This window comes from Elaeis guineensis, chromosome 7, assembly GCF_000442705.2.
Source record: "Elaeis guineensis isolate ETL-2024a chromosome 7, EG11, whole genome shotgun sequence".
NCBI lineage: Eukaryota > Viridiplantae > Streptophyta > Magnoliopsida > Arecales > Arecaceae > Elaeis > Elaeis guineensis.
In genome coordinates, this window is record NC_025999.2 from 79,499,737 (window position 1) to 79,514,672 (window position 14,936).

Consider the following 14,936-nt stretch of genomic DNA (forward strand, 5'->3'; position numbering starts at 1 on the left):
GAATTTGAGATTATTTATCGAATGATGATTTTGATCTTAGATTAGTATACTCAAATAATTATCTCCAGGGTATAATGAAATTTGAAGTTAGAACTCTTTTGATTATTATTATTTCTCAGATTGAATGAAAAAGATTGAGGTTATCTATTGATATTGACGATTGTTCTACAAAAGATGGATTGGAGTTATTTATAATTTAATTTGATAATAAATTGATTAATTAAGAGTTGTTAATGTTTAGATAAAGAAAATTGATATACTTACTTAGAATAGAGACATTGATTTTGATTATAAGAAAAATATAGTTTTGATTTAGATCAATTTTTGAGTTATTAATTTTTATTATGGAATGACTTAATGATAAAATTTGCTTCAAGAATTAGAATATTTAAGAGTTTGAGGGTTTGAGTAAAAAAATTTCGATGACTAGAAATAGTGATATTGATTCAATCAACAATGGTGATATTGATTCAATCTTTATGAAATGACTTAATGATGAAGTTGCATCGAGAAATAAAATATCAAAAGTTCGAGAATGAGATTGAAATGATAAATATTTAACCTTTGAAAGTACGAATAAGAGAAAATATTTTTGAATTTTGATTGATTAGGATGTCATCATATGATTCATAAGAAGTATGTTTTTCCTATCTTATGATGGGTTGAAATTAAGAGTGGTTAATATTTTGAAAAAAAAAAATGAATGATGATAATGAATGAAGTTCTTATGCAAGAATAGAGACATTGATCCTCTTCTATTCACAAGAGATAGATTTGATTTTAATTTGAGTCATGCGATATTGAACATTAATTTTTACAGAAAATGAGATCATAATTTTGAAATCTTGAAATATTGAAAATCTTTGAGATGTTGATCTTGATGAATAAGAAAATGAATGGTTCCGTATCAGATTGATATTAATGTATTGACTTTTTCCTTATGAAATGATTTAAGAATGAATTTGTATTAAGAATTAGAATTTTGAAATATTTGAGGATGAGATTCAAGTAAGAAACTATGAAGACTCAAGCAAGAAAAAATTTCGAGGACGAAATTTGTTTTAGAGGGGAAGAATGTGACGGCCCAACCCATGTCAGAATCCCAGCCAGCCTAACAAAAAAAAAAAAAAAAAGAAAAACAAGGGAGAAGACTCCCTTCGGGAGTCTTCTTCCTCCTCTCGCCGGCTCCCAATCGGAGTCTGAGACGAGCTCCCTCCGGTATTATTTAAGGAGGAGATCCCTCCTCTCTCCCTTCCACCAAAGATCACAAGCTCAGTCGGCGGCAATCGCCGGAAAATTCTCACGGAAGATCCGTCCCTGTGCCGTCCAATTGCTCGCCGGAAAAGTCTCGCCGGCGTCGGAGGTAAGCCTCCTCCCCTTCCTCTCTTCTCCCCCTTCCTTTCCATGCCAGTGTGCATGCTCGCCGGCGACCGGAGTCGCCGGATTTTGTTGCGGAAGAACCTCTATATTTTACTCATTTTTCTTTGATTTCCGACGCCGGTGGTCGCCGCCGACCATCGATTTTGGCCCTCTTCTTATCGACGAGTCATCCCCTCCTGTCGATGGCCGCCCCACGCCGGCTGCGCCGCCGGCCGGCCACCCAACGAGGGGACCTCAAGGTCCCCTGTTTCAGCCCAAAATAAGTCTACGGGAAGAAGAAAAGAAAAAGAAGAAGAAGAAGGAAAAGAAAAAGAAAAAGAAAAGAAGAAGGAAAGAAAAGAAAAAGAAAAGAAAAAGAAGAAAAAGAAAAGAAAAAGGAAAAAAAAAAGAAAGAAGAAAAATAAAATGATAATAATATAATAATAATAAATAGGATTTTCTCCTCTCTCTTCCGTGAAGAAAAAGAAAAAAAAAGAGAAAGAAAGAAAAGAAGAAAGAGAAAAATAAAATTAATTAATAAATAATGAGATAAATAATAAAATATGAGAAAGAGAGTTTCTCTCTCTTCCCTCTCTCTCTTCAGCCTGAATTAGTATTTTTTCTCTCTAGAATTAGACTTTCTCTCTCTACTTTCTCTCTCTAGAATCCTCTCTCTAGATTATTTTTCTCTCTTAAGATTTTTAGAATTTTGAGAAGTATGATGATGAATTTAAATGATTCTCATAATGGATTTTTGATCTGTGATCGTCGGACGATACACCGACATCCACTTTGATCAGATCAGGTATTTTTAGATTTTATTTCTCATGATCTTATTGAATTATTCACATGATAATTTTAGCATGATTTGATCTGATCGATCAGAATTTGTTGAATCATATTGTCTGAAGAATTCAAGATGAATTTTCTCTCTCTAAAATTTTCTCTCTCTAAAATATTCTCTCTCTTGATTGATTCTCTCTCTAAAAAAAGGTTAGTGAATGAAGAAATTTCTTTTAGTAAGTCTGATCTGATTCTAATGAAGAACCCTGATCCATGATTGTCAGATAGCGTACTGGCACCCACCTTAATTAGACCATGAATCTTTAGATTTGATCATCCATGATTTCGATCTAGCCATGATTTGTTTTGATCATGTTGATTTCACCAATTGAGATATTGGATCAATCGTAATGTTGGATTGTGTCACCTGATCAATTTGAATTGTACCTCATGAATTCTCTCTCCTCTGATTTTCTCTCTCCACTTGATTTTATGAAATCGATGAAGAAACCTTGGTCCTATCACTTCGAATCCGATTTGATCTGATAGTCAAACTTTGGATCGTTTAGGTCCTAATTAGATTTTGATTAGATGAAATTAGATGATCGGATCCAATCTAAATCGTTGAAATATGGTATTCGCATTCTTTCTAATTATTGAAATTGATTCTGTATAGGATTGTGGATGTTTGATCATGGGATATCGCTATATGATCTACGAACAGAATTTTTGGAAGAAAATTTATAGAATTTTATAGATTTATTGGAATGCGTTCGAGGTAAGTAATGTTTCACTTTTTCTAGATTTATCGGCAAATTATAATGTATTCTTCTGACATGATTTGTGAAACGATGCATGAATTGGATGAATGGTATTTTGTTATGAAAATATCTTATTTGAAATGTTATGATGAAGCATGATTGAACATATTAATTTCATGATGCATTATATTGATTGATTTCGATACTACATGATTATATGTTTTATTATCGAAATTAGAATATGAAACATGATTTATGAAGAATTATGATCTAAGAAACAATAAGAATTGACAACCTGACTATGTAAAGGACCCTGCCAATGGGGGCATATACGTTAGCAATTGATTGTCCTGAGGGTTTATGTCGCCAGCGAGACCAGCGACATGTCGCCAGAGAGACCAGCGACAAACCGTCAGAGAGACCAGCGGTTCCAAAGGATATGGCTGCCAGATGATTCGCAGCCTACCGCAAGCAGATACGCGGTATTATGACCCTGCCACAGGAAAAATGTGGTCATAGCTCATGGTTGACAAAAAAAAAATTGAAGAACAAAAGAAATTGAAATTTGGAAAGAAACTTGAATTTTCGAAAAAGAAATGAATTTGGTATGAATTATGTTGCATAATTGAAATTGATTTCGAATTGATGAACTCTGTATATTTATTTTCTATAAATAATGATTTACTTAAATGTCTGATGAAATCTATTGAAAAGTGATCATTGCTTACTGGGCTGTCTAGCTCATTACCTCCTATTTTTATTATTTTTACAGATGTTGAGGAATTAAGATGATACAAGATATGAATGGAAGAGTGATCAGAAGCAGAATCTTCATACTTTTATTTTAGGTTGAAAGGCTTATTGAATTTGATGCAAAGCCTTTGAATCGTTGTTGAATTTATTGAGATATTAAAGAAAAAATTTAGGTCGTTATATTTTAGATTTAAATTGTTGACTAATTATTCCGCTGTTGTTTTAGGATAGTATGATAAGATGCCTTGCATGCTTATGGGAAGAGTTTTCTATGAGTATGCGGCGGTTGCCATGACTCTCGATTTAAAATCTCGGGTCGGAGGCGTGACAAGAATGCACAAGCATTTTTGGAAAGAAATGGATCAATGCAAGAGTCTGACTTAAATTGTCATGCAGGGAGCAGTAATATACTACATGGTAGTGTGCATTATAGGCAAGGTTCGGACGTCAGAGAAAAATGCAATGAAGAGAGAGAATTCATTCACAGAGGGAATGAGAAGGCACAAGTAGAGACCTTTCAGTTTTCAGAGGAAAAAGCATTCAGAAACTTCAAGGATGGATCAAACGTGTGGTGTGGAAATTGTAGTAATTTATCCTAGAATTAAAAAAAGACCTCAGCACAGCATTTAGATACTTGCAAGAGCAGAACACTTGCTGCAATTACATGGTTTTTCTCAAGGTTTTGTTTTCTTTTTTTTGGGCCGGGGGGGGGGGCGGCGGGGGCGAAGGATATTGACTAATCGATTAGATTCTTTCAAAAGTATCAGATGTGCTAAAAATACATCATTTTTTCCACAGGTGAAAAACATTTTGACATGTAAAAAATATAAGATGATACTAAGAGGAAGCTTGACTACATGACATAGGCCAGTAATAATATAAATGCATATTCTGGGGACAGAAAAAAATGGAAACATGTAAGGTACATTACAAATAAGTTAACAATATGTAAAAGCACAAACTCAACCATTTGCAAAGATAAAATATTGAAGAAGAGACCTATAACTTAAAATATGCACCAAATATAATGTATAAAATAATCATAAAAAGATTAATTCAAGAAGGTTTGGAGTCTGATGAAAGTGAATATTTCTACACGTACAACATTAATTTGAAATCATCTTGGTAGATATCAGTCAAAACTACGAATTTGACAAGTCTACATCTGGTTTCAGGTCAGTAACTTAGATCAGAAATGACAAATATGATGCAAAAATACAAGTAGTTTTTTAGTTCGTTCATCTAGAAAGCACTTTGATGTTGTTCTATCAATTTTACAAGTTTGAATAAATCTGCAAGCATGTTGACATTACGTTGCTAGATAATTATGGAAGCATGATTTTTGACATTATGTGATTCTCACTAAATAATATATATAATTGTAATATGGTGATTGGTGAATAACATATTTTTCCAATTTGTGTTGTTTTCTCTAATTTTCTTTAATATCAATTTTTTTGGCTTTTTAAATTATTAATAACACTTAACAGTTTTCAAAACAGATCAGCCCAGCAGAGTTATTGATGAAATACACCTAATGGTTCCAAAGAAAACAATATACTCTCGAAATGGCTTATAACATCGTTGCATCACTTTTTTTTATTTTATATTTTTTATTTCTTTATAACTTCTTGTTGTTTTTGGCTGAAACTCCTGAGCTCAAACCAAAGTTTTTATATTGCTTGGACTAGGTCAAAACCAAAACTGAGCTTTCAAATCATGCATATAGCACATACACACATGTGAGAGAAATCCATTGCTAAAAGTTGAATTCCAAACGGGGAGGGAGGGGGGTTGGAGAGAGAGAAAGAGGGGGGGGGGGGGGGGGTGGCAGAGGAGTTCAAAAAAGGGGGGAAAAAATCATTTTTCATTAAATTTGAAACTTCTAGGATAGAGCAGGCAAAATCCCCTGATACAGCTTATGATGATTAGCACAATGTGCTAGCTCAAAAGAATACAACCAAAGAATAACTGGGAAAGGAAGAAGTTGAGACACTGAAAGAGTCAGGTGGAATAAAATTGCAATGTGAATTTGACGAAGACAGATCTAAATAGAATTGTTACTTTGATAAGTTTAAGAATGTTTTCAGTCGCACATACTAGACCAATCCAGGTCCCATTACAATGATTGTCTTTTCCAATCTGTGATGTTATAAGTGCAAATTCATTTTAACTAAAAAATCAGAAATCAATCTGAGCACCATAACCCAGCTTATGTCCAAAAATTCAGAGGATGAGTTGAAAACACTAACCAATAGGTTAGAGGGCAAGACCTAAATTGATGTCGATGAAGTTGCAAACAGCAAATTGGAAGGATGCTTGCAAGAATGGGTACAGCCTCAATAGGAAATGGAAATAAAGGATTGATTGACCTAACCCAGCCAGTTAAAACCATATTCAAGGTTATAATTAAGTTCTTAAAAAGTACTCTTGAAAGCAAATCTATAGAGCTATTCATTTTAGTCATCAAATATTAAGATACACAAATAAGAGTGCTTAAGGCATTTTAGTCATAAATATTTTTATACACCGGACAGGACTGCAGCAGACGTTCCATGTCATCAAGAGCACTTGACAGATCCTGAGTAATTTCAAGGGATAGGGTAATTTAGTGGCAGCTTCAAACATAAACATGACAAGCTCACATGCCAAAGCTTGTGAAGAATGTAGTGTTCCAAACAAGCCCTTCTTCATCTTGGGAAGATGGATGGATAAAATCTCAATAACTGGAGAAACCAAAAGCTTTATAATAAGATCTAAAGCAAAGAAGCTTCATGCAGATTCAAAGTTTACAAACTTAGGTGCATTCTATCTCATCTTCTGTGACATCAGAGAAGACAGTACATTTAGATAAGGATTATTGCATGATAGATCCCATTTTCTACAGTAATTCCATTTTGTCAATTAGCTTGGTAAATCAAATACACAAAGGATATACATGTAACTACCTTCTCATCTCCAGCCTCTAAAGTTCGTAAAGTTTTGGTTCAAAACATTGCAATAAATGGGCAAAGAAAACACTACATTAGGGGAGCATATGCTACATCAGCTCAAAAGGAATGGAATCACACAAACATGTAAAAGAAATGAAACTTATAGGTAAGTGGACACACAAACTGAAATATGCAGCTTATGATGATCTTTATGTCTCAAAAGAAGATAGCTTAAAAAAATTAATAAATTAGAAAAGGTAAGAAAGGAAGAACAAGAAATATTGACTTTGACACAAGTCAAACTATGGCCAAAATAACATTAGGTCAATTTCCAATAGCTTAAGACAACAAGATATGAGAGCAGAAGGCCTCAATTGACATGAATGAAGTTTTGAAGAAGGAATTGGAAAGCCAATTCACGAGCATGGATTTGATTTTGACAAGACTAGTTACTATGGATTCATAAAGCTGACCCAATTAGTTAGAATAAGGCATGTTTCTTGTGGTCATAGAAAAGTAAGGTTGCACTCAAAACCTTGAAAGTTGCAGAGCACCAATCAAAGCACAGAAATAACTGGGAAAGAGAGGTGACAAACAGAAAAAACAACAACTAGAAATAGGAAGTCCAACAACTTCAAAACAAAAAAAAAAAAGTCAACAATGCTTGAAAAGGGAGCATATAAGATGGAGAAATCATATCAAATCAAAAGATTAAAATTAAAAAAAAAAAAAAAACAAAACAAAAAGATCTAAGAAGTTATAATACCAACTAGTTTTAATCATTAAGCCACTATTTGGATTTCTAATAAAGCAGAAGTTGCAATTGAGAGGTCACCTTGCAAAAGTTTCAAGCATCAAGAGAAACTGCCAATGCACCCCATCTCTCACAGTTATGATAATAACATCCAATAAAAATATTCTAGGTATGGAAAACAAAGGTCCTTCAATCTCTCAAATTTCACAATAGACACAGTTTCTTGCTTAAAGCTTTCTCATGCAAGAAGATACTACGAAAAGATTGACTACTTGGGCATCCAACATGGCCCTGAATGTTAAGGGTGAATAAAACATTAATAAGAACTCATCAATTTGATTATACAAAATTTTACATATTGAATCCTTTGTGCAGTGTGGGAGCACAAGCAAATGTTCCCTGCAATTAATATGGTCTTCATATTGAATTCTTTGTGCAGTGTGGGAGCACAAGCAAATGTTCTCTGCAATTAATATGGTCTTCATATTGAATTCTTTGTGCAGTGTGGGAGCACAAGCAAATGTTCTCCGCAATTAATATGGTCTTCATAACTTCAAGGGGTATAGTAATTCAATGGCAGCTTATAACATAATCATGACGAGATTTCATAAGTCAAAGCATCCAAAAACATAATTTCCCAAACAGTCTATTCTCCAAATTTGGAATGATCAATTGCTACGACATCTATCCAAATGCTGCATAATAAGATCACAGAAAAGGTGTCTAACCATAGAACACAAAGTGTCCATATTTCAACACTCTTCATTCCATCATTTATGACATCAGTGAAAACGAGGTTTCATGTAGCATATAAAGAGACCCATTAAAACCACCATAGTAAAATTAACCAAAGATATTGCATTGAACATTAGTCAGTCACTGTTTTGGCATATCAAGCTCTTGGTTGAGCACAGATGGAGTAAATCAATTGCAGCTTGAAATTCATGACATTTTCCAGGAGTTAACTGAATTAATCGGACACCTATTATCAAGTAGAAGAACGCATGCATGCAAGCGAAAGTAGCTCCAATTAAATCCTAGCCATAAAAATGCATCCTTAATAGCAAGAAATAAGAATTACATTGAATTGTTCACAAAACAACAGTGTATTGAAACAAGGGTGATTACAGCACTAATTCTATTTTCCGCACTACTTCCAACTTGTTAATTAGCATGAGAGAATACACATCTAGCTACCATCTCATCCTCAGCCTCTAAAGTTCCTAACTTCTCAATCCTGAACCCAATCAATAGGGCCAACAAAAGAAAACACTACAATGAAACAACACCCAAAAGATGTCAGCTCAACAACAACAACATGTAAGCACATATCTGCTCATAGTAAAACAAAGTACTCACGCTTCAGGGGTACTCTCTTGTGTCTCCCCCGTTGCCACTTGCTCGCTTCCCTGCTCCACTACAGCAGCCACATTAACCTTCTTCGGAGGCCGGCCACGTCTTTTGACAACAGGCACCGCTGCCTCGTCTGCCCCCGCTGCCTTCTCTTGAGACTTCTTGGCCGGCTTCGGCAAGGGTGGCGCTGCCGCCTTCTTTGGCCGACCCCGACCCCTCTTCTGCGTCTCACCAGATGGAGCGGCATTGACATTCGGCACAGCAGCCACCACCGTCGTGTTCTTGCGTGGTCGACCGGGCTTCCTTTTCCCATCCGGAGCAGCTGCGGGCGCTTTGACGACCTTCGAGCGTTTGGGCACGACGGATGGCACGGCCGACTTGGGCGGCCGGCCCCGCTTCTTCTTCTCACCCGTCGGCGGCGCCACCTTGGCCTTCTTCGGTGGCCGGCCCGGCTTCCTCTATGCGGGCGCCGGCGCGGCGTTGGGCTTCGACTTGGACTCCACCTTAGGCGGAGGGGCGGGGAGATTTTTTCGGGGACGTAGAGCTTCAGTTATTCATCATGTATTATATATGATTGAGCAGATTGAATATCTTAACAAATTTAATTTTTTATTATATATAGATAAAGATGTTATTATCAATTCACTATCAAAATTTTATTTATTTATTTTTTTAATCATTAAAAAATGACGAAATCTGTAGTAAACTATCATGATTTGCTAAGATTATTGCGGACTTTTGAGAAGGATCACAAGCTCCAGAAGGAGCTAGTGAATTTAGTGGGAGATTCATCTACAGAACATCAATTCTCTAGAAGAGAAAAGAAGAAAAAAGTACAAAAATCTCGTGCCACCGATCCCAAGCAGAACAAACCGTCAAAAATTGACAAGAGTCAGACAGAGTCTTTCTTCTGTAAGAAGCTGGGTCATTGAAAAAAGAATTGTCCTGCTTATATAGCCACTCTTGACCCAAACAGGCCTAAAATCAAGGGAAAGAGACAAGTGGTTGCTTCACAAGGTATTTATATGATAACACCTTGTAATTTTTCTTTTTGTGATACTGCTACCTGGGTATTGGATACCGAAAGTCCTATTAATATATGCAATTCGTTGCAGAGACTATAGGTAAGTAAAAAATTTCGAGAGGACGAGCGGTTCCTTAATGTTGGAGATAGAAGCCTTATTCCAGTTCTGGTCTTGAAAACTTTACAGCTCATCTTCGAGTCCAGTAGTGTCATGTTAGATGATTATCATTATTGTCCCTCCTTTATGATGAATGTCATCTCTGTAGACTTTTTGGTCAAACTTGATTATAGATTTATAATAAAGAATGATTTTTGTGATATTATTATGAATGATACTACAATTATGCGTAGACAATTAAAACATGGCATATACATAATATCACGGCCTATTAGTGTAATGTACACACCTAGTAAACGCCCCAAAATAGACTTGGTCATATGAACAAGAATAGGATTGATAGGTTGATCAAGAAATGTGTCCTTGAGATAGATGATTGTGAATCATTGCCTATCTGTGAATCTTGTCTGCTTGGTAAGATGGCTAAGTTACCTTTTAAAGGAAAAGATAAAAGAACCAATGATGTCTTAGGTCTAATACATACTGATGTATGTGGGTCTATGAACATAAGTGCCAGAAAAGGATACTACTACTTCATTACGTTTACAGACGACCTATCGAGGTATGGGTATGTCTATCTTATGAAGCATAAGTCAGAATCATTTGAAATGTTCAAACGATTCCGTGCTAAAGTAGAGAAATAAATTGAAAAGAGTATTAAAATCCTTCGGTCAGACCGAGGAGGTGAATACCTCACTAGTGAGTTTCTAACATATCTGAAAGAGAATGGGATTCTTTCACAATGGACCCCTCCTGGAACACCACAACATAATGGTGCGTCCAAGAGGAGGAATCGAATCTTGTTAGATATGGTTCGATTCATGATGGATTTTTTTCAATCTGTCAATATCCTTTTGGGGATATGCTCTAGAGACTGCCTGCTATATTTTGAATAAGGTACCCAGCAAGTTTATCGATAAAACTCCATATGAGATATGGACTGGACGTAAGCTGGTGCTCTCACATCTTAGGATCTGGAGGTGTCCAGCTTATGTCAAGCGTTTAAAGACAGATAAGCTTGGACCGAAGTCTGATAGATGCTTGTTCATATGGTACCCAAAGAAAATTAAAGGGTACTACTTCTACCTCACTGCAGAATAAAAGGTGTTTGTCAGCAGCCGGATAGTTTTTTTGGAAAAGGAGTTCTTTGGTGAAGGAGCTAATATTTGTAAAATTGAACTTGATGAAGTTTATGAGGTGGAAGGACCGACACATAAAGAATTGGATTTGGTTGGTGAATCGAATCCGGAGCCAGTAGAGGCACCATTAAGGAGATCTGGTAGAGTACCATATCAGTCGGATAGATACTACGGTTTTTTGGCCTGGAATGGTGATCCTATTGAACTTGATAAGAACGATGAGGATCCGATCACCTATATGAAGGCCATGCAAAGGCCCGACTCCCAAAAATGGCTTGAGGCCATGAAGTCCGAGATGGAGTCCATGAAGATCAATAGTGTCTGGACACTAGTTGATCCACCCGAAGGGATAAAATCTATAGGGTGTAAATAAATTTTCAAGAGAAAAAGAGGAGTGAACGGGAAGATAGAGGCCTATAAAGCCCGTCTAGTTGCTAAGGATAATCGTCAGCATTATGATATTGACTATGACGAGACGTTCTCTCCTATGGCAATGCTTAAGTCCATCCAGATTATACTTGCTGTCGCTGCACACTTAGATTATGAGATCTGACAGATGGATGTCAAAACTGCTTTTCTTAATGGAGAGCTGGAAGAAGAGGTGTATATGATACAACCTGAAGGGTTCACATCCACAGACGAGTCGAAAGTGTGCAAGCTGAAAAGATCAATTTATGGACTTAAGCAGGCATCGAGGAGTTGGAACATGTGTTTTGATAAAGTAATCACAACGTATGGCTTTGTTAGAAATGGAGAAGAGCCTTGCGTCTACAAATGGGCTTTCGATTCTGTGATCATTTTTCTTGTGCTGTATGTGGATGACATACTATTACTAGGAAATGACATCTTGACTTTGCAGAGTGTGAAGCTATGGTTGTCATTATAGTTCTCTATGAAGGACTTGGGAGAACCATCCTACATCCTAAGGATGAAGATCTATAGGGATAGATCTAGAAGGTTGCTTGGATTGTCCCAATCCATGTACATTGACACTTTGTTGAAGCGGTTCAACATAGATAATTTCAAGAAAGACTATCTTTCGATAGGCCATGAAATTACTCTTTCCAAGAAAGATTGTTCGACAACTCCTGAGGAGAGAGAGCGCATGAGTAGAATACCATATGCTTCAGCAGTAGGATCTATTATATACACTATGACATGTACGAGACCGGATGTGGCCTATTCACTAGGGATAGTGAATAGGTACCAGTCAGATCTGGATGAGAAGCATTGGAAGATTACAAAAGCAATTCTTAAGTATTTGAGAAATACTAAAGACCAATGGCTTATCTATGGAGGCTCTGATCTGAAACTTATGGGATATACTGATTTCAGTTTTCAATCAGATTGTGATGATAGCAGAAGCGTGTCGGGCTATGTATTTACCTTGAATGGAGGAGCTGTTTGTTGGAAAAATTTCAAGCAACATACTGTGGCCGATTCTGTATGCGAAGCAGAATACATTGCTGCATCGGATGCTGCAAAAGAGGCGATGTGGTTGCGAAAGTTATTATCGAGCTAGGAGTTGTACCTTTCATTGATGGTCCTATCCTACTGTATTGTGACAGCTTTAGTGCCATAGCTCAGGCAAAAGAACCTAAATCATACCATCACACTAAACATGTTCTGCACCGCTATCACCTAGTGCAAGAGATCGTGAATCGAGGTGACGTTGAGCTTCAGAAGATCGACGGAAAGAAGAATCTAACCAACCCCTTCACTAAAGCTCTCAGGATCAAAGAGTTCAATGACTTCAAACAGAAGATGGGTATAAGATACTGCCCCGATTGGCTTTGGTCCAAGTGAGAGTTGTTGAAAATTATGTTCTAAAATCAATCATGTGACGATTGAGTTCATCATTGCATATGAATTATTGGTTATTAAATAATAGTTATTCTGATATTTTTCATCACAAAGTGACATCTTCTTTGAATTCTTGCACTGTGATGAAATCCTTAGAACTATGCTAGTATACAATAAAGAGAGAATTTATCATATAGTTCTTAAACAAGTTCATGACCAAATGATACGTCATTATGAAACGATGACGTTTATCGAGTGAAGATCTGTTGGTGCAAAAATCCGCCTGCGCCGGAGAAGCTGGAGTTGAGGAAGCCACGGTCGCCGCCGGGACCTGCAAGGGAAGTCTAAACCGGAGGTGGGGTTGCTCCGGCAAGACCCTCCGACGCTCAAGTCAGTTCTCTGCCTCAACAAGAATGGAGTGCTCGAACGGAGAATTTAGCAGAGTTTTGAGATAAGGCAAAAGAGCTTAAAAAATAACGTATCTGAGTCCCCCCTTTTATAGGTGGGGGAGGCAACGGACTGATGGCGACGTGTGTAACCGCCTGGTAGTGGGCCGCCCATGGTCAGGGGAATTGATTGCGAAAGATAATGGAGCAGACACGTGACCATCGTCATATCCCGCCACATAGGGCCTGTAGTAGGTAGTGGGGCGGTGTCCGTTACTGCTAGTTGTCAGCGAGTAGTGGGATCGTGCAGCACCTGCCGTGGGGAGCGGAGCAGCATCATAGCTGTTGACACAACCTGTCAGAGAGTAGTGGGATCGTGCAGCACCTGTCGCAGGGGGAGGTGGAGCCGCGTGGAATCCGCTACAGGAAGTGGAACAGGATCATGGCAGTTATTGTTATCTGCCAAGGGACACAGATCTGTTGATCAAGGCTCGGCAGTGGTTGGAGTTCGGCCTTTGTGGGAATCCGGGAGGAGTCTGCCTGCGGCTGTAGTCGTTGGCGTCAGGGATGAGGTTCGGCTCCCTTAAGGCTCGGCTCCTCCAGCAATTGGTACCGAGAGCGGAGCCCGGGCGAAGCTGCAACTGCTGTCGATGGTGGAGCCCGGCTCCCGTAGGAGTCCGGGCGGAGCTGCACTTGCTGATGGCGGCGGAGCCCGGCTCCCGTAGGAGTCCGGGCGGAGCTGCGCTGCAAACAAAGTCAAGGGTGAAGTCCGGCTCTGATAGGAGTCCGGATTGAGCTTACCAGCAGTTGATACTTGAGAGCGGAGCCCGGCTCCCGTGGGAGTCCGGGCGGAGCTGTTCTGATGAAGGCGGCGGAGTCCGGCTCCCGTAGGAGTCCGGGCGGAGCTGTGCTGATGGCGGCGGAGCCCGACTCCCGTAGGAGTCCGGGCGGAGCTGCGCTGCAAACAAAGTCAAGGGTGAAGTCCGGCTCTGATAGGAGTCCGGATTGAGCTTACCAGCAGTTGATACTTGAGAGCGGAGCCCGGCTCCCGTGGGAGTCCGGGCGGAGCTGTTCTGATGGCGGCGGAGCCCGGCTCCCGTAGGAGTCTGGGCGGAGCTGTGCTGATGGCGGCGGAGCCCGGCTCCCGTAGGAGTCCGGGCGGAGCTGCGCTGCAAACAAAGTCAAGGGTGAAGTCCGGCTCTGATAGGAGTCCGGATTGAGCTTACCAGCAGTTGATACTTGAGAGCGGAGCCCGGCTCCCGTGGGAGTCCGGGCGGAGCTGTGCTGATGGCGGCGGAGCCCGGCTCCTGTTGGAGTCCGGGCGGAGCTGTGCTGATGTCGTCGATGGAGCCCGGCTCCCGTAGGAGTCCGGGCGGAGCTGTTCTGCTGTTGATGGAGGAGCCCGGCTCCCGTAGGAGTCCGGACGGAGCCGTTCTGCTGTTGAATTCGGCTGCGGGTATTTTATACCCAACACCAGTCCCCCTACTTCCGAGTTTGAATTTCAAGCGAAGGAAGTACACAGAGAGAGATGCACGCAGTCAGAATCGCCTCTTCGAACTTTGCGCACTGCCGCCTCCATTTAATGCGCGCACGTCAGAATCCGTTTTTCGGTGAAGGTGACTTGAAAAGTCTTTTCGGAGCTCCCGTCGAAACGCAATCCTAAGCATCGCTCTGCGGGAATTCGCGAGCGGTCAACCCTCAATGGCGGTGAAGGGGATAAGCGCGCCATGCGGCACACATCCGTTGGCCCAGGAATACCTGCCGCCATAA

At 39.3% G+C, this 14,936-nt stretch overlaps 1 pseudogene; it reads right to left on the reverse strand.

Annotated features, from left to right (window-relative positions):
* Positions 1-8,381: 8,381 nt before the first annotated feature.
* The window catches only part of LOC140859334 (uncharacterized), a 29,819-nt pseudogene continuing 23,264 nt past the window's right edge, over positions 8,382-14,936 (reverse strand).